We start from the raw sequence: 20,966 nt of genomic DNA, 5'->3' as shown, positions 1-20,966 counted from the left end.
CAATGAAGTTGGAAGTCCCACCCAGCTGACTGCATTAAAATGGTGGAAGTCCTCAATGGCGCTGCCAATGCTAATATAGGCTTTTTGCCGCTAGAGGCCTCTATCATTCTCTATGAATCTCTCCTGCACGGCAATAAAGTGAACTTTCGTGACCCAACGTTCCTGGATTAAAGATGGCCTTGTCTGAGAAGGGTGAATGTTTATTAAATCTGTCTGCATGTGTTCATTTTTTTAGCAGTTGTACGTGTGTGTGTACAGCGGGTAGGGAGGTAAGGCTTTGCAGCTGACATGGGTGTGATGCACAAACATTGCTGGGGTTAAGTCCATGAAAAAGTGTTCTTCCTGGTGTCAAACCCACCATGCATGTTGACTGAGCAGGGGTAGAATGGCCATATGGCATTTTGGGAAAATGCCAGATGGGCTGGTCTAACTTGTTTTTTTGCGCCAAATGATAATTATCTGGCTAATAATGGGGGCCTCAAGGAAAATAACAGGCCAGTCTGGGGGCCTCAAGGAAAAGAATGGGCCGGTGTGTTAGAAATTCCAGGGCTGATTTCTGGTCCCAGTCTGCCCCTGTGACTGAGGTTGCCTGAGGTCACTGCACCCTGATGGCTGCATTAGCATTTGGGGTCAAAGAGAAGGGCCATGCCTAAATCTCTCAAAGGGACACAGTTTGTCTTCCTGTGGTAACATGAAACAATTTGGGGAAACGCAGCAAGTTAGGCTAGCCATGGGAGTTTGCAAATAGCTGGTTTACAAAAAATCTTAGTAATGACTTCCTTAAAATGGTAAGCAATTCTCCAAGGAAGCTTGATCAGTTGGCCTAGATGAGCCAAGTAAAAGGTAGTCAATGTGTTAGTTAGCTACAGTACAACTCAGAGGAGGAAGGGGAGGACCATCCTCAGTGAATAAAAAAAGTAGTAGTGAAACATTAAAAGTTATCCTTTTTAGATAAAACTATACGAAATATATTCACATCACCAAATAATTGATTAAAACACACTGTTTTGCAATGGACTACAGTAGCCTCAACAGCACTGTGTAGGGTAGCACCATGGTGTAGCCAGAGAACAGCTAGTTTCCATCCTCCTCTGGGTACACTGACTTCAATACAATGGCAATTTTAGCATGTAAATCTTGTTAGGGCAAACTCCCCCAAAATTGTTTAGATGCATGCCAACAAAGCCACTACACAACACTAAACAATACATTAATTGCACTATAACGGTGACAAACTTTGCCCACACACTGTTAGGGGCTACATAAAGCTGTCCAAACAGCAGAGTCCCAACAGCAGCCCCAACACTTTACCACTGCTACACCTGGCTATCAGCGGAGCCTTGTCTGGCAGCGAAACAGTTCATTCAGCCTAATTTATTGCCTTTAAAAAAAACATGGCTGATATGTCTGACTACTGACAATTGAGATGTACAAACTATGGCATAAGGGGACGACGAGCGGTTAAGAGGCATTCAGTCATTTCGATTAAGACATTAATGAGCGAGCTAGGACGGACGAAGTCAACAACTATTTGTTCAGCACTTTTTAAATGTACAGCGACAGAATTCAGAACATGAGCCGTTCTTACAGTATTCTCCCTGTCACCAAGTCAGAGACGTAGGATAAATAAAGGGGGCATATAAGCAAACAATAAAAGCTCTTACAATATTCGATGATTACTTTTGTCTAAAACAGGCTATAGGCTACATGTGCACTACCAAGTCAGAACAGTTAGGCTAAGTTATGATGGGAAAAGGGACCAAATTATTAGGGTGAGGCACATGGGCTACTAACAGCTTACTACACAACATACACTTAGTATTACTTTCTTAGCTACAGTATACATATCTCCCTGGCATATTACATCATTTATGCAGCAGTATACAATAAATGTTTTGACTCACCTTGTTGTGTTGTGCTCACTTGAACAGGAAGCTGGTGCGGCGGTCCTTCGTGGGCAAATTTTGTCATCAAAGTCTGTAATTCTCTGGATTTATGGTGTTTTTAAGACAACTAGGAACTCTTAAAAAACAATGTAGAATCATGATGTCAGTGATCTTCAGGTCAGTGCGCTAGAAAGAGGCCCGAGTTCCCGACTTGGAATACTGAGTTGGATGACCGTTCAAAACGTATTTTCCCAGTCAGTGCTATTTTCTTTCCCAGAGTTCCCAGTTGTCTTGAACTCACTGAAGTCTGAGATTTCCCAGTTCTGAGTTTCCAGTTATTTTGAACGCGGCAGAAGTCATGCTGGATTGACAGCTTGGTCAATGTTGAATGTTTATCCTTTCAAGCTTGGAAAAGAGACCCTTAAACCCAGACTTGGACCACACACCAACTCCACTGAATAGCAGGCTAGTGAATGCTTTGCAATGCTTGCAGTTAGCCACTGATTCCTTCCAAACCACTCATTGTTGAATTTGCGATTTCCAACTTGTTGTGTAATGTTTATGTCCAATGGCCGATGAGCACGGGTACGTTTTATCTATAATTTCTCTATTATAATTTATCTTTATATGACAAGGATTGAAAATGATTTTCCAGTAGATGACTGCTAGCTTGCTAGCTAAGATTTTGAAAGTATGATGTTGACATGATCAGTCCAATCAAAGCTACGGTAGATATAACGTGATTTGACATTTTATCTGTGGCCAATGACCTTGAGCCTTCTTGGAAGGGCACTTCTAATGTAACTCTATGGCAGCACCCAAGGGGCTTGAATTTTCAAGGTCTACCCGTATATTTTGCGGTGACAGTGTCCCCATGAGTGAGAGAACACTGAGCCAATCACGGCGCAACTAGAGAACATTACCAAACCCTACGCGCCGTATTTTCCGCTGGCTGCCCCACCACCACAGAAAGTAATGAGCTAGGCTGAAACACCTGCATTTTGGAGCTGCCTTACTCAAGAAAGCAAAAAACAGACCATGTTTGTATGCAGCTTTATTAACTAAAAGATTTTTTTTTCAACATTGTTTGCTAACTGACATGTGACACTGATAGCTAAACAGGTGGGGCTCAAAACAGGTGCTCTGCCCCACCTGCCCTGAATGACGGGTCGCCACTGCTTCAATACAAAACCTAGGAGGCTCGTGGTTCTCACCCCCTTCCATAGACTTACACAGTAATAATGACAACTTCCGGAGGACGTCCTCCAACCTATCAGAGCTCTTGCATCATTAACTGATGTTGTCCACCAACTGATGTTGTCCACCGAATCAAAGGATCAGAGAAGGAATCTAGTACCGAAAGCATAAGCTACAGCTAGCTAGCACTGCAATGCTTAAAATGTGGTGAGTAGTTGACTTAAAGAGAGAGAAATACCATAGTTGAACAGTTATGAACAAATTAAGTTATTCAAAAATGACAGAGAAGCGAGAGAGCTAGCTAGCAATTTCATATTTTTTTCACTTACTTAGCTAGGGAATGCAGCTCGCTAGTTTATCCTACTCAAACACCCGGCTCAAACAGAGGGGTGCTGTTTTACCTAACTGGCTATGGCTATCCAACACTGGAACTCTTCCAAGTCAAGGTAAGCTTTTGGTTTAATTCATTTATTGCCACTGGGGCCTGTCGGTGTAACTGCTAGACTGCTTGCTAACTGTACACTGCATGATTGTAGCGGGTTTACTAACACGTTAGTTCTAGTAGCTATGTTGACTTGACGTTAGCTAATATGGTGACAACGATGTAGGCTGTGTTTAGCGGTTATGATATTAAGGTTTGGCTTGGAAAGTTTTTTTCGCCTGGTCACAGACAGCTGATGTGTTGTGCACTTAAGTCCACAAGCGAAGGGAAAAGGTGAGAGGAGAAGAGCGCGTAGATGCGAGAAGGAATTATCCAATGATCAAAGGGATCATGCTGTCTGTATGTTGCTGCTATGAAAGTGAACTGTTTGCGTGTGATCAGGGGTGTATTCATTCTGCCGATTCTGTTGAAAAACGGGGATAAACATACCTGAATTTATCCAATATAAACTCTCGTTTGCAACTGTTGGACTAATGATTACACCCTAGATCAGCTATCAGGGGTGTCAAACGTCCGGCCCGCGGGCCGGATCAGGCCCGCAAACGGGTTTAATCCGGCCCGCGAGATGATTTTGTAAAGTATAAAAATGAGCTGCAATTTTTCAATAAAAGAAACTGCTGTTCCAATTGTGTCCACTGGATGGCGCAATAGCAATTGTGTTAAGCAAGCAAACTGTTTATACCGGGGCAGAGCAAATAGGTCAAGCAAGTGCAGCCAGTCCGGATGAGCTACTTTGTTTTGCCCGCGATATTTATTACGGCTTCTACTTTTAACATTATGTGCTTTGGCACCCTCATTGCCCCAATATGTCTCTGTCAAAAAAGAGAAAAGTAGACGCAGAGTGCAGAGTGTTCCAAGACAAATTGTCATCCTTCTATTTATTCACGGAATTGAATGGGAAAGCTGTATGTTTGGTGTGTTCACAGCATGTTGCAGTGCTGAAAGAATATAACCTTCGTCGCCACTATGTGAGTCTTCATGCCGACAAATATGACAACTTTCAAGGACAGCGGAGAAGAGAGAAGGTGAATGAACTGTTGGCGGGTCTGAAGAAACAGCAGTCTGTGTTTAATCACAGCCGAGACATCAGTGACGCTGCAGTGAAGCTAGCTACCTCATTGCTAATGAAATCGCAGTGGCTTCAAAACCATTTAGTGAGGGTGAATTTGTAAAAACATGCATGATGAAGGCAGCGGAGATTGTGTGCCCTGAAAAGCACCAGGCTTTTGCAAATATCAGCCTGACAAGAAACACAGTTGCAGACAGGATTTCCGATCTTTCAGTGGATTTGGACAGCCAGTTGAAGCAAAAAGTAAAGTAATTTATTGCGTTTTCGGTTGCAATTGATGAAAGCACGGACATTACAGATGTTGCACAACTGGCCATTTTCATCCGCAGAGTTGATGACACATTGACCGTCACCGAGGAGTTCGTGGAGTTGGTGCCGATGACAGATACAACGACAGCAGCTGATATTTTCACTGCACTCGTCAGCGCGCTGGACAGGGTCGGAGTGGACTGGTCCCGCGCTGTCAGCCTGGCTACAGATGGTGCGCCCTCAATGATCGGGAAAAAAGCAGGTGTTGTGACAAAGTTCAGAGAGAAAGTGCAATCTGCAAATGGAGGACGTGATTTTTGGACTTTTCACTGTATTTTGCACCAGGAGGCTTTGTGTTGCAAGTCATTAAAGATGGATAAACATTGTAATTGATGTTTTTATGTTGATGTGCTATTGTTTTTAATTGATTTTATTTTATTTGTATATTTAACCTATTCTTGACTCTGTGGTTCTTGCACTTGTTTGGGGAACAGGATTTCATTATTTGTATCTACATTTCTGCCTGAGAAATGACACCCTGATATAGTTCTGTGATCTGTGAAACAGTTCTGTGAATCACTGAGGCATTGTGTGTTTGTGTGTTCTTTTTCTTTAGAATTTTCAAATAAACTTGAGGTGTTTTATGATTAATAGTGATGTTGTGCTTGTACTATTTTGGACACACTGTCCTCAGGCTCCAGCTTTATGTTTTATGTTGATAGTATTAAAACAAAGAAAACAATCTAAAGTTGTTGTTTTTAAGTTATATACAGTGGGGAAAAAAAGTATTTAGTCAGCCACCAATTGTGCAAGTTCTCCCACTTAAAAAGATGAGAGAGGCCTGTAATTTTCATCATAGGTACACGTCAACTATGACAGACAAATTGAGAATTTTTTTTCCAGAAAATCACATTGTAGGATTTTTAATGAATTTATTTGCAAATTATGGTGGAAAATAAGTATTTGGTCACCTACAAACAAGCAAGATTTCTGGCTCTCACAGACCTGTAACTTCTTCTTTAAGAGGCTCCTCTGTCCTCCACTCGTTACCTGTATTAATGGCACCTGTTTGAACTTGTTATCAGTATAAAAGACACCTGTCCACAACCTCAAACAGTCACACTCCAAACTCCACTATGGCCAAGACCAAAGAGCTGTCAAAGGACACCAGAAACAAAATTGTAGACCTGCACCAGGCTGGGAAGACTGAATCTGCAATAGGTAAGCAGCTTGGTTTTAAGAAATCAACTGTGGGAGCAATTATTAGGAAATGGAAGACATACAAGACCACTGATAATCTCCCTCGATCTGGGGCTCCATGCAAGATCTCACCCGTGGGGTCAAAATGATCACAAGAACGGTGAGCAAAAATCCCAGAACCATACGGGGGGACCTAGTGAATGACCTGCAGAGAGCTGGGACCAAAGTAACAAAGCCTACCATCAGTAACACACTACGCCGCCAGGGACTCAAATCCTGTAGTGCAAGACGTGTCTCCCTGCTTAAGCCAGTACATGTCCAGGCCCGTCTGAAGTTTGCTAGAGTGCATTTGGATGATCCAGAAGAGGATTGGGAGAATGTCATATAGTCAGATGAAACCAAAATAGAACTTTTTGGTAAAAACTCAACTCGTCGTGTTTGGAGGACAAAGAATGCTGAGTTGCATCCAAAGAACACCATACCTACTGTGAAGCATAGGGGTGGAAACATCATGCTTTGGGGCTGTTTTTCTGCAAAGGGACCAGGACGACTGATCCGTGTAAAGCAGGGTTCTTCAATTCCGGTCCTGGAGGGCCGAAACACTTCTGTTTTTTATTTCTACCTGGTAGTTAATTGCACTCACCTGGTGTCCCAGGTCTGAATTAGCCCCTGATTAGAAGGAGAGGATGAAAAACAGAGGTGTTTCGGCCCTCCAGGACCGGAATTGAAGAACCCTGGTGTAAAGGAAAGAATGTATGGGGCCATGTATCGTGAGATTTTGAGTGAAAACCTCCTTCCATCAGCAAGGGCATTGAAGATGAAACGTGGCTGGGTCTTTCAGCATGACAATGATCCCAAACACACCACCCGGGCAACGAAGGAGTGGCTTCGTAAGAAGCATTTCAAGGTCCTGGAGTGGCCTAGCCAGTCTCCAGATCTCAACCCCATAGAAAATCTTTGGAGGGAGTTGAAAGTCTGTGTTGCCCAGCGACAGCCCCAAAACATCACTGCTCTAGAGGAGATCTGCATGGAGGAATGGGCCAAAATACCAGCAACAGTGTGTGAAAACCTTGTGAAGACTTACAGAAAACGTTTGACCTGTGTCATTGCCAACAAAGGGTATATAACAAAGTATTGAGAAACTTTTGTTATTGACAAAATACTTATTTTCCACCATAATTTGCAAATAAATTCATTAAAAATCCTACAATGTGATTTTCTGGAGAAAAAAAATCTCAATTTGTCTGTCATAGTTGACGTGTACCTATGATGAAAATTACAGGCCTCTCTCGTCTTTTTAAGTGGGAGAACTTGCACAATTGGTGGCTGACTAAATACTTTTTTTCCCCACTGTATACCATGATTTTACCGGTCCGGCCCACTTGGGAATAGATTTTCCTCCATGTGGCCCCTGAGCTAAAATGAGTTTGACACCCCTGAGCTAGATGCAGGCAAGATTGTGCAAGGTGGTATTGAATATGTCAATGTCAGTCACCTTGATTACTCAAATTTCTCTCGACCTGAGCACCTAAGTTGTAGACTTTCATTCATAGGCTAAGTTGTAACAACCTCATGATGGGTATAGGGAAAATTCTACTATCATGTAGTAGCCTAAACCTACCGATGTTACATTGAGATGGGTGAATGGAATATGAATGAAAGTAATCCGATATGCTGTAATAGAAATAAGGCCATGCTCATTTTTTTTAAATTGCGTTGAAGGAATTGTCCGTAGAGCTCCGAGACAGGATTGTGTCAAAGCACAGATCTGGGGAAAGGTACCAAAACATGTCTGCAGCATTGAAGGTCCCCAAGAACACAGTGGCCTCCATCATTCTTAAATGGATGAAGTTTGGAACCACCAAGACTCTTCCTAGAGCTGGCCACCCAGCCAAACTGAGCAATTGGGGGAGAAGGGTCTTGGTCAGGGAGGTGACCACGATCCCGATGGTCACTCTGACAGAGCTCCAGAGTTCCTCTGTGGAGATGGGAGAACCTTCCAGTAGGACAACCATCTCTGCAGCACTCCATCAATCAGGCCTTTATGGTAGAGTGGCCAGATGGAAGCCACTCCTCAGTAAAAGGCACATGACAGCCCGCTTGGAGTTTGCCAAAAGGCACCTAAAGACTCTCAGACCATGAGAAACAAGATTCTCTGGTCTGATGAAACCAAGATTGATCTCTTTGGCCTGAATGCCATGAGTCACGTCTGGAGGAAACCTGGCACCATCCCCACGGTGAAGCATGGTGGTGGCAGCATCATGCTGTGGGGATGTTTTTCAGCGGCAGGGACTGGGAGATTAGTCAGGATTGAGAGAAAGATGAACAGAGCAAAGTACAGAGAGATCCTTGATGAAAACCTGCTCCAGAGTGCTCATGACCTCAGACTGAAGGTTCACCTTCCAACAGGACACCAACTCTAAGCACACAGCCAAGACAATGCAGGAGTGGCTTCGGGACAAGTCACTGAATGTCCTTGAGTGGCCCAGCCAGAGTCCGGACTTGAACCCGATCGAACATCTCTGGAGAGACCTGAAAACAGCTGTGCAGTGACGCTCTCCATCCAACCTGACAGAGCTTGAGACGATCTGCAGAGAAGAATGGGAGAAATTCCCCAAATACAGGTGTGCCAAGCTTGTAGCTTGTACATCATCGGTACCTGGAGGAAAATTGGGGAGGGTCATGCTTTTTCCATTTCAGTCAAAGGGGAGGGTTTAGTATTTTTTTTTTCTAGTCCAGGGGATTTGTAATTGATGAAATTTCAATATTTCTCAGTGTTTTAGAATTAGTTGCTTATTAGGCTATATGTCGATGTGTGCCTGATGCCGCACCTCATCTCTGATTCTCTACTGGGCGCGCAATATTAAGTGCACCTCTAGGCTATTTAGTGTGGCCTCAATCAAATTATCCATAGTCTATAGGCTATAGGTGTGGTGTATTGAGAAATGTATTATGTGTTAATGAGTTTAGATTTAAAATGGTTGCAAATAGCCAATGGGATTTGTATGCAGAAGTTGAGTTTTAATTAACAAATGACAATGTGGTTTCCGTTCTTGCATTGAAGTGATTGGATTACGAGATGCAAGGGCGGTAAAAGTTCAATGATGTAAAGGAGAGTTGGGCTGAAGCAGTGTTGCCAACTTAGCGACTTTGTCGCTATATTTAGCGAGTATTCAGACCCCTCTAGCGACACATTTTTTAAAAAGCGACTAGCGACAAATCTAACGACTTTTTCTGGTGTTATTGGAGACTTTTGGAGATTCTGATGTGAAAGCACGTATCGTTCTTACTCTTCTCAACGAGCAGTGGGTGCTGCCGTGGGCCCCACCCCCGTCCCAAAGCACTCACAGGCGGCCCAGTCCTCGCTCAGCAGTCCCTCCCAGCTGCAGTCAGAGCAGGAGATGTTCACCCCTCCGCGTCCAGACTGCAAATGAATCGCGCATGCAGGAAGCCCCCTCTGGCTGATCCCGCCCTGGCGTGATGTAAATGTAGGGTGTTTTTTACTCACTTTTTGTCTCTCCCACGACGTTATTCATCTCTCTTACAGTGTCCATCACAATGACATGCACATGGCCAATTATGCAAATTAGGTGATGGCATCATTTAGCGACTTTTAGGACAGCCAATAGCTACTTTCCTTACTGAGGAGTTGAAGACACTGTAGAGAGTAGTTGATTTGAATGTGTTAAGGTGAACATGAAATAAATCAGTTCTGGTTATTATAAGTACGCTTCGGAGTTATCAGTAAAAGAACCCAGCATCTTAGGATGCAACAACTGGCGACGAGGATAACGGAATTCTGAGGCAAAACCCTCAGACTGCTGATGACCAACCGAGGGAACGACCTAAAAAGTTAACTAGTACTAGTAGATTAGCTGGTCAGCTGGGAAGAAAAGGTGCGTGGGCTAATGAGAGCCATGGCACTTTTTAGTAGTGAGACCGGTTTGTGTTTCCAGGAGGCTAACGAGAGCTTCAGCACATGAGGAGCGATTTTTGCAGTTTTTGGAGACCAACGAGATAGCTGACGACCGAAGAAGAGCGGTGTTTCTATCAGTCGTGGGTTCAAAGACGTTTCCGCTGCTGAAAGATTTGGTAACGCCGAAGAAGCCGGGAGAGGCTAGCTTCCAGGAGCTAATTTCAGCTCTGAGACACTTTTATGCGCCAAAACGGAACGTGTTGAGCGAGAGGTATGTTTTTCAGAATAGGAAACAGTTGGCGGGAGAGACGTTAGCTTAGTATATAGCATCGCTAAAGGGACTGGCGGCTACATGTGAGTTTGGGGCTGCACTAGAGGAGCAGCTGAGGGACCAGCTAGTTTATGGAGTTGCCAGTAAGGAGCTGCAGGACAAGATGTTAAGCGCGGCATACGGAGAGAATTTAAGATGGGCAAAAGTATTGGACATTGTCAACAACTTTGAGTGCACAGCCCAGAGTATGCAGAAATTCCAGCAGACACCATCTCAGCTGAGAACCGACCAGTTGACCACAAAACGGGAGGGGCATCGACCCGGATCCTCCAGGGAGAAACAGTGGATGTCAGACCAGAGGGGGGAGACGTCAAAGCCCTGTTTTCGCTGTTTGGGGACAGGACATTCACAGCAGACTTGCCGCTACAAGGAGTTTCAATGCAGAGCGTGCCAGAAGACTGGACATCTTGAAAGGGCTTGCAGGGGAAGAGAATCTGCGGGGCCTACACATAATGTCAGAATCGGACCCGCAGCTTGAACGTAACTACGTGTTTTATGGTTTTTTATGGTTTTGAACAGAAGGTGCTATGTGTTTTGGTCCGGCTCTGACATATGTGATAGGTGGCTTCTAAACGAGTTGGACAAAGTGAGTTTGGTGTCAGATTGTATCCGTTTGGTGTCAGTATGACATTTTTTTGGAGTGATGGCTGAGTTGATGGCTGACTGTCCAATTGCAGCAGAAAGTATTGGCAGTGGCAATATGTCATATGGCAAATGGACACTCTCCATCACCCAAACAGGGAGTTACCATCACCAAGTTGTCATGCTGAAACCATCACTGAAAGGCAAATGGATGGCATCACTGTAGTCTCTAGGCCGTTCCGAGTTCAACGAGGTGCACCACTTGACCGTAGCTCACTCGGGCTGACCGCAGCGTCTGTGCAAATAAGTAGGCCCGGAATGAAGCCTGACTAGTAGTGATTTCAACATGATTGGACATTTTGCGGCCTCTGGGTCTCACAGAGACGCGCCGTTTTCGACTATCTCATCGGGGGGAGGTTGGGGTGGACAAGCCACAGAGTTATTCTAGCTGCGTGCAGCGGTTCATTCAGTCTGACCCAACCGAGTTGTTCCCCCACAGGATAACATGGGTATACATGTAATGCTCTAACTCTGCTCCTGTTTATGCAATTTGCAAAATTCCTTTTGCCATGTGATCAGGGTCACCTGTAGCTCCTCTGATATGAATATGAATACAGTACATCGTCCCCTTCATATACTAAAACAGAAGTATGACCTGGGGTGAAGAAAAAAAAAACGGGCTTTCGGAAATCAACACTGAGAGGCAAATGGATGGCATCACTGTAATCTCGAGGCCGCTCCGAGTTCATCGAGGTGCCACACTTGACCGTAGCTCGCTTGGGCTGACCGCAGTGACTGTTCAAACAAAAAAGGCCCAAAATGAAGCCTTGACCTCAATTTATATGCTTTTGGGCCACAGCGAGAGAACCGTTGAGGCTAGAAACACAATTCAACCACAGGAACGCTCCTAAGGTCCTCCCGATCCGCGCAAGCCTACCCGTGACCATGTGGAATTAACCCTTAACAGTGACAACAGCGTGCATTTATTCACACTCATTTCCCCCCATAGAAATACATTGCCTGCTGCCCTAACTTCAACTTGATGCCTATGTGGGTTTTGATTGCCATATCAAACTGTCTTATTTGTCAACCCATCAGGCCACTATAAGGATTACCTGTGTTGAGTTTAAAGCTTCCTGGAGCAACCGGAAGTGGTAAGATTGACCCTAAACATGGTTTAGATTGACCCAACCTGCAGATTGTGAAAACACTACATTCAACCCTCTGTAAAAAATTCACCTGAAAACTCAGGATTCTGTATGAGCGTATCCCAATGAGGATATGTGTTTAATTACAGCTTCCTGTGACAACCGGAAGTGCCTTAAAATGGGGTCATAGGTGCTGTTTCAAAGGGTTAAAAAGGTCACATCCTTCCAAAATGTCACATGTGTGATTAGGCAACCCTCATGAACCGGTAAATAGCAGAAAACCGGGTTTTTATTCGTATTTTTTTTGAGAGCACAGCCTACTCTATGGAACTATAGACCTCCAGGCTTCTAGGCCTACACCCCCTGCCCGGTCACTAGGTGCACTCCTGGTAACCCATCCATCACCAGGTGTACTCCTGGTAACCAGTCCAGTCACCCATGCCTGACAGAGTAGTGTGTTTTGGAAATAGAATGCATTTGACTAGAGGCTGACAGCATAGGAGGGGTGACATCATTGTGACTGTTTTTGAAACAAAATGTGTTTGACTAGGAGCTGACAGCAAGGTGAGAGTTGGAGGAGTATTTTAGTGGGAGAAGAGCTTTTTTGAAATAGAATGTGTTTGACTAGAGCCTGACTGCATGGATGTGTGTTTTAGTGAGAGTAGTGTGTTTTGGAAATAGAATGCATTTGACTAGAGGATGACAATGTGGGCCTGCATGGAAGTCAGCAGGGCAACAGGGAGAAGGCACAAGTTAATAGGTCTGTCTGTGTGTGTGTGTGTGTGTGTGTGAGAGAAGCTGTCCTACAGGGGGGCAGAGCAGGCAGCCCCTGTGGAGGCAGGACACACTCTCCCCCCTTTCTTCTAGCCTGCTGCACCTCTGAAGGTCCAGGGAGTGAGATGTACTCTCAGGCCCATGGGAGAGAGGGTTTTAATAGGCAGGGAGTGTAGAACAAGATGCATGGAGCTCCAGAGGTCACAAGGTCAATGTGGGCCTGCATGGATGTCAGCAGGGTATGAGGGAGAAGGCCAAAGTTAATAGGTGTGTCTGTGTTTGTCTGTGTCTGTCTGTGTGTGTCTGTGTGTGTCTGTGTGTTTGAGAGTGAAACTGTACTACAGGGGGGCAGAGCAGGCAGCCCCTGTGGAGGCTGGGCACTCTCCGACCCGGACTTGCTGTAACATGCTGTTAAAAAGCTTAAAAGCCAAATTTTCTAAGGCCCATTCAAACATATTCCAAATGTACTTGTACGTTTGCCATATGAAACACAGCCAATGCCAGTATAACATATTGGCATTGGCAATGTTTCATATGGCAAATGTACAAGTACAATGAAACATTGCTAATGCCAGTATAACATACTTTCTACGAAGTTTCTACGAACACTCATTTCCACCCTCAAATTTGACTTAAAAGTACATTTGAAATATGCTCACGAAATATTAATATCGCTTGCCCCCTTCAGGATTTTTGAGTTACTACACTGGCATTTATCATATGAAATTCGCAATAAGTTATATGGCAAATGCCGGCATTTGAGTGGTATTTTTAATTGTCTGTATGTTTTGCCCATTGCCAATAAGTTCCCATGTTATTTTGTCCAAAAAACAGGTGATATCCCTTCCTTCTTGGACAGACCAGAGCCTTAGATATGCACTTTAAAAAAAAACTGTTCTTCGTCCTGTCAGCATTATATAGCAACGCAGGAATGTTTATAGCGCACAGGGCTGCGGGCCAGAAGGTTGTGGGTTCGTAGACCACCGTGGACAAAAGTAGGGGTGGAAAGATCTCCTTTATATTAAAAGCATTGCATAAATCTATCATCGTATTTTTAGGTCAGAGAAAAAAATTGCCTTTTATAAACATTTCATGCAATTCTACGTGATTTTAGATATTAGCAGAATATTTTTTAATATCACACAAATTACCGAAGTTACAGGCTAAGAATGGACAGAGGCGTGTTCATCTTATCATATTTCTCCAATGCCAAGTCAGTGTGTCTTGTTTGCAACAAAACTCCCTGTTTGCAAATAATTTAATCTGAGACATAATTAGGAATATGAGTATGGTACTTTCAAAAGTTAGGCCTACCTTTCCACCCCAGACAGAGTAGGCCTACTGATTCAGAAAAATGTAAGCTTTAACTGCTAGCTACTCTTCTTCCGTGGCTTAACCCAACGAGAGAAGGTCACAGGTGTTTCCCTAAAAGCTGTATGGGTTTAAACATCTATTGTACAGAAAGTGAATAGCTTAATTAATTGATAGTGACAAATTAGATTACTTCCCAAGCAAAGTCAATTTCTGTCTCCTCGGCTATAGAAGGTTGTAGCTCAGCCTCTGTATGGCAAACTCAACTTCTGAATACAAATCCCATTGGCTATTTGCAAACATTTTAAATCTAAACTCATTAACACATAATACATTTCTCAATACACCACACTCCTCACCTGAAAGTCTCACTTCCTCTGAAAACATCCTTGATGATCATCATGGGTTTTCCAAAACAGTTTTTCACTTATCAACTCATATACAACCTGTTTACAGATCCAATCGGTCCAGAGGCCTTCTGACCCTTTTTGGCCTCTCATGACGCTCTGGACCCTCAGACTCACAGCCTGGCACAATTTGTGTCTCTGTATTCGTGCCCGTCACAGTCGTAGTGTCCAAGTCCCAATCAGAGATGTTCCACTCTGACACATTCAGGTCTTCTCTTTCATTGTGTTGCATCATCATTTGATCCACATGCTTCTTAAACAAGTTTCCCTCAGTCTGCACCAAGTAGGTTACAGGACCAAGTACCCTTTTCACAACCCCGGGTACCCATTTCTCTCTCTCTCCTCCCCATTAATGCCCACCCCCTTGTCCTGTATCTTGGACTGCATGTCAGCTGAAAAGCTGGGTTTAACCAGTGATAACCTTGTTCTAACCTGTCTTTTTATGAACAACTCTGCTGGAGTTTTTCCAGTTGTGGCATGTGGCGTATTCCTGTAGGCAAACAGAAAGTTGTCCACACTATGCTGTACAGACCATCCTGATGACTTGTCCTTCTCTAGAGCCTGTTTTAGATTCTGTACAAGTCGCTCTGCTGCGCCATTTGAAGCTGCATGATACGGAGCCGACTTGATGTGTTTCACCCCATTCAACTGGAAGAATGTCTCCATCTCTTTTGACACCAGCTGCGGCCCATTGTCTGAAACACACTCCTCAACTAACCCGTAGGCTGAGAACATTCCCCGGAGTGTCTCTACTGTGGCTGTAGCTGAAGTATTACTCATACACTTTACTTCTGGCTAGCGTGAGTATGCATCCGTAACTACTAAGAAATGGTGCTTTCCCTTTTGAGCAAAATCGATATGGATGCGCTGCCAGGGCCTCTCAGGCCATTTCCAAGGATGCACTGGGGCAAAATTAGGCATATGTCTAGTAGACTGACACACCTGGCATCTCCTTACCATGTCTTCTATCCTGGGCCACCAAAAGTGTTTCCTTGAAGAGCTTTCATTTTTACCATGCCCCAGTGGTTTTCATGTAGCTCCTTCAGTAGGTTCCTCTGTAGAGTAGCCGGCACCACCGCTCTCATACCCCATAACACACAACCACTTTCTACAGTGAGCTCATCCCTTCTCACCCAATAAGGCTTTAGTTCAGGATCAGTAAAATGGTTAGGCCACCCTGTAAGTGTGAAGTGCTTCACTTTAGCCAAACCCTTGTCCTTGGTAGTTTCCCTGGCTATGTCCTTAGCTAAAATGGGAAGTACATCTAAAAATGACACTCGATACTTTGGATTGCTCTCTGGCCCCCCCACCCCCATGGGAAGCCTCGATAACCCATCTGCTTTAGCATGCTGCTGAGAGGACTTGTATTGTATGTCATACTGATATGCAGCTAGTATTAACGCCCACCTCTGGAGTCTGGCTGCTGCTAGAGCTGGAACACCTGTTTTTGGTCCTAGTATTTTCACAAGAGGCTGATGGTCTGTCAGCAATGTAAACTTACCACCATATAGGTAGTCATGGAACTTCATTACCCCAAATATGATCCCTAGGGCCTCCTTCTCTATTTGGGCATCCTTCACCTCTGTCTTAGTGAGTGTGCGGGAAGCATATGCAATAGGCCTCTCACTACCGTCGGGCATTATTACTGGCATGTGAGGGTCGTAGTGCACTAACACTGAGGAGGAAGACACCTGTGCCTTCGTTGTTTCAAATGCCTGCTGACATTGTTCTGACCACACCCAAGGTCTATCTTTCTGTAAGAGCTCTGTCATAGGTTTGATGAGAGTAGAGAGATTCTCCATAAACTTGCCATAGTAGGTAAGTAAAGCCAGATATGCTCTGAGCTCTGTCACATTCGTTGGCACTGGAGCCTTTGCTATAGCTTCAGTCTTATCCTGCACTGGATGTAGCCCCTGTTCGTCTATCCTGTGACCTAAGTAAGGGTAAATGGTAGACATGTTCTCTGCTATCCACTTTATGTTTTAATGATTATTTTGGGTAGGCCTATATGGGAGGGTCACTTTATATATTTTTTTCTAGCTTTCTGGGAGGGTTTAGGTTAAATATATTAAAAAGTATATGTCTGGTTCCCGGCGTTGGCTAAGTAAGTGCAGCCCTTGGTGATGTTCGTGCTTCTCCAGAGCTCACCCATCGCAATCCTCATTCTAAGTTAATTATGGCCACAGGTTGCATGGAGGCATATCATTAGCAGTAATTGCACACAGCAACCTACTGCCATGTGCCTCCCTTTTCATCCCAGTCTTATGTATCAGTGATCCATGAAAGCATTGTATTACCCCACACATGCTGCTTGAGGTGAACAGAAGTCTAACCTCTGGTGGAATATACAGCCACTTCAGAAATAATTCACACCTCTTGACTCTTTCCACATTTTGTTGTGTTACAGGATGAATAAAACATTGATTAAATAGTTTGTTTTGTCACTGGCCTACACACAATACCCCATAATGTGAAAGTGGAATAATGTTATTTTTATTATTTATTTTTAAATTAATTAAAAATGAAAAGCTGAAATGTCTTGAGTCAATAAGTATTCAACCCCTTTGTTATGGCAAGCCGAAATTTGTTCAGGAGTAAACATTTGCTTAACAAGTCACATAATACATTGCATGGACTCACTCTGTGTGCAATAATAATAATAATAATAATAGTGTGATTTCTGAATGAATAGCTCATCTCTGTACCCCACACACACAATTATCTGCAAGGTCCCTCAGTTGAGCAGTGAATTTCAAACACAGATTCAACCACAAAGACTAGGGAGGTTTTCCAATGACTGGCAAAGAAGGGCACCTATTGGTAGATGGGTAAAAAAAATTAAAAGCAGACATTGAATATCCCTTTGAGCAGTCCTTCCTAACCCAGTTGCCGGAGAGGAAGGAAACCGCTCAGGGATTTCACCAGGAGGCCAATGGTGACTTTAAAACAGTTACAGAGTTGAATGACTGTGATAGGATGGGTCAACAACATTGTAGTTATTCCACAATACTAACCTAACTGACAGAGTGGAAAGGAGGAAGCCTGTACAGAATAAATAATATTGAAAAACATGCACCTTGTTTGCAACAAGGCAAAAGTGGCAAAGCAATTAACTTTTTGTCCTGAATACTAAGGGCGGGTTGCACCAACATCGTTTAAATTAATCTATGATTAGAGCTAATCTAGGTTTTGTAAATCTAGGTTTATAATTAAGCAGAGATGTGTTGCACCAGTGTTATGTTTGGGGCAAATCCAATACAACACATTACTGAGTACCACTCTCCATATTTTCAAGCATAGTGGTGGCTGCATCGTGTTATGTGTACGCTTGTAATTGTTAAGGACTGGGGAGTTTTTCAGGATAAAAAAATAAATGGAAAGGAGCTAAGCACAGGGAAAATCCTAGAGGAAAACCTGGTTCAGTCTGCTTTCTACCAGACACTGGGAGATTAATTCACCTTTCAGCAAGACAACCTAAAACACGAGGCCAAATCTACACTGGAGTTGTTTACCAAGAAGACAGTGGATGTTCCGGAGTGGCCGTGTTACAGTTTTCACTGAAATCTGCTTGAAAGTATACGGCAAGACCTGAAAATGATTGTCTAGCAATGATCAACAACCAATTTGACAGAGCTTGAAGAATTTTGAACAGAATAATGCGCAAATGTTCCACAATCCAGGTGTGGAAAGCTCTTAGAGACTTACCCAAAAAGACTCAGCTGTAATTGCTGCCAAAGGTGATTCTAACATGTATTGACTCAGGGTGTTGAATACTTACAGTTGAAGTCGGAGGTTTACATACACCTTAGCCAAATACATTTAAACTCAGTTTCACAATTCCTGACATTTAATCCTAGTAAAAATTCCATGTCTTAGGTCAGTTAGGATCACCACTTTATTTTAAGAATGTGAAATTTCAGAATAATAGTAGAGAGAATGATTTATTTCAGCTTTTATTTCTTTCATCACATTCCCAGTGGGTCAGAAGTTTACATACACTCAATTAGTATTTGGTAGCATTGCCTTTAAATTGTTTAACTTGGGTCAAACATTTCGGGTAGCCTTCCACAAGCTTCCCACAATAAGTTGGGTGAATTTTGGCCCATTCTTCCTAACAGAGCTGGTGTAACTGAGTCAGGTTTGTAGGCCTCTTTGCTCACACACGCTTTTTCAGTTCTGCCCACACATTTTCTACAGGATTGAGGTCAGGGATTTGTGATGGCCACTCCAATACCTTGACTTTGTTGTCCTTAAGCCATTTTTCCACAACTTTGGAAGTATGCTTGGGGTCATTGTCCATTTGGAAGACCCATTTGCGACCAAGCTTTAACTTCCTGACTGATGTCTTGAGATGTTGCTTCAATATATCCACATAATTTTCCTTCCTCATGATGCCATCTATTTTGTGAAGTGCCCCAGTCCCTCCTGCAGCAAAGCACCACCACAGCATGATGCTGCCACCCCTGTGCTTCACGTTTGGGATGGTGTTCTTCGGCTTGCAAGCGTTCCCCTTTTTCCTCCAAACATAACGATGGTCATTATGGCCAAACAGTTCTATTTTTGTTTCATCAGACCAGATGACATTTCTCCAAAAAGTACGATCTTTGTCCCCATGTGCAGTTGCAAACCGTAGTCTGGCTTTTTTATGGCAGTTTTGGAGCAGTGGCTTCTTCCTTGCTGAGCGGCCTTTCAGGTTATGTCAATATAGGACTCGTTTTACTGTGGATATAGATACTTTTGCACCGGTTTCCTCCAGCATCTTCACAAGGCCCTGTTTATACTTGCGTACTATTGTGTGTACAGATGAACGTGGTACCTTCAGGCGTTTGGAATTTGCTCCCAAGGATGAACCAGACTTGTGGAGGTCTACACATTTTTCTTCTGAGGTCTTGGCTGATTTCTTTTGATTTTCCCATGATGTCAAGCAAAGAGGCACCGAGTCTGAAGGTAGGCCTTGAAATACATCCACAAGTACACCTCTAATTGACTCAAATGATGTCAATTAGCCTATCAGAAGCTTCTAAAGCCATGACATCATTTTCTGGAATTTTCCAAGCTGTTTAAAGGCACAGTCAACTTAGTGTATGTAAACTTCTGACCAACTGGAATTGTGATACAGTGAATTATAAGTGAAATAATCTGTCTGTAACCACTTTTTGGAAAAAGTACTTGTGTCATGCACAAAGTAAATGCCAAAACTATAGTTTGTTAACAAGAAATTTGTGTGGTTGAAAAACCAGTTTTAATGACTTCAACCTAAGTGTATGTAAACTTCTGACTTCATCTGTATCTAATCAAGATATATTATTGTTTTATTTGACTTTTTTATATATATTTTTTTATATATGAATGTTAGAAATGTTCCACTTTGACATTACAGTGTTTTATGTAGATTAAATCCATTTTAATCCCACTTTGTAACACAACAAAATGATGAAAAAGTAAATGGGTGTGAATACTTTCTGAAGGCACTGTATAATATACACTACCGTTCAAAAGTTTTCTTGTTTTCGAAAGAAAAGCAATATTTTGTCCATTAAAATAACATCAAATTGATCAGAAATACAGTGTAGACATTGTTAATGTTGTAAATGGCTATTGTAGCTGGAAACGGCTGATTTTTTATGGAATATCTACATAGGCGTATAGAGCCCCATTATCAGCAACCATCAGTCCTGTGTTCCAATAGCACGTTCTGTTTGCTAATCCAAGTTTATAATTTTAAAAGGCTAATTGATCATTAGAAAACCCTTTTGCAATTATGTTAGCACAGCTGAAAACTGTTGTGCTGATTAAAGAAGCAATAAAACTGGCCTTCTTGAGACTAGTTGAGTATCTGGAGCATCAGCAATTGTGGGTTCGATTACAGGCTCAAAATGGCCAGAAACAAAGAACTTTCTTCTGAAACTTGTCAGTCTATTCTTGTTTTGAGAAATTAAGGCTATTCCATGCGAGAAATTGCCAAGAAACTGAAGATCTCATACAACGCTATGTACTACTCCCTTCACAGAACAGCGCAAACTGGCTCTAACCAGAATAGAAAGAGGAGTGGGAGGCCTCGGTGCACAACTGAGCAAGAGAACAAATACATTAGAGTGTCTAGTTTGAGAAACAGACGCCTCACAGGTCCTCAACTGGCAGCTTCATTAAATAGTACCCGCAAAACACCAGTCTCAACGTCAACAGTGAAGAGGCGACTCCAGGATGCTGACCTAGGCAGATTTGCAAAGAAAAAGTCCAGTGTCTGTGTTCTTTTGCCCATCTTAATCTTTTATTTTTATTGGCCAGTCTGAGATATGGCTTTTTCTTTGCAACTTTGCATCAGTGAGTGGGCTTTATGTATGTGTGGTCGTTGATAGCACATGTGAACAAGCCCTTAGTTCAATGTCAGGAAGTATGGGGATTACAGTGTGCTTGTTGTGTGAGCATGTGTTTTTATATCAACAGCGGTTAA

This window comes from Coregonus lavaretus (genome assembly GCF_964263955.1).
Source record: "Coregonus lavaretus genome assembly, chromosome: 1".
Classification (NCBI taxonomy): domain Eukaryota; kingdom Metazoa; phylum Chordata; class Actinopteri; order Salmoniformes; family Salmonidae; genus Coregonus; species Coregonus lavaretus.
The sequence above is the reverse complement of the archived record's forward strand: the minus strand, read 5'-3'. Positions refer to the sequence as shown.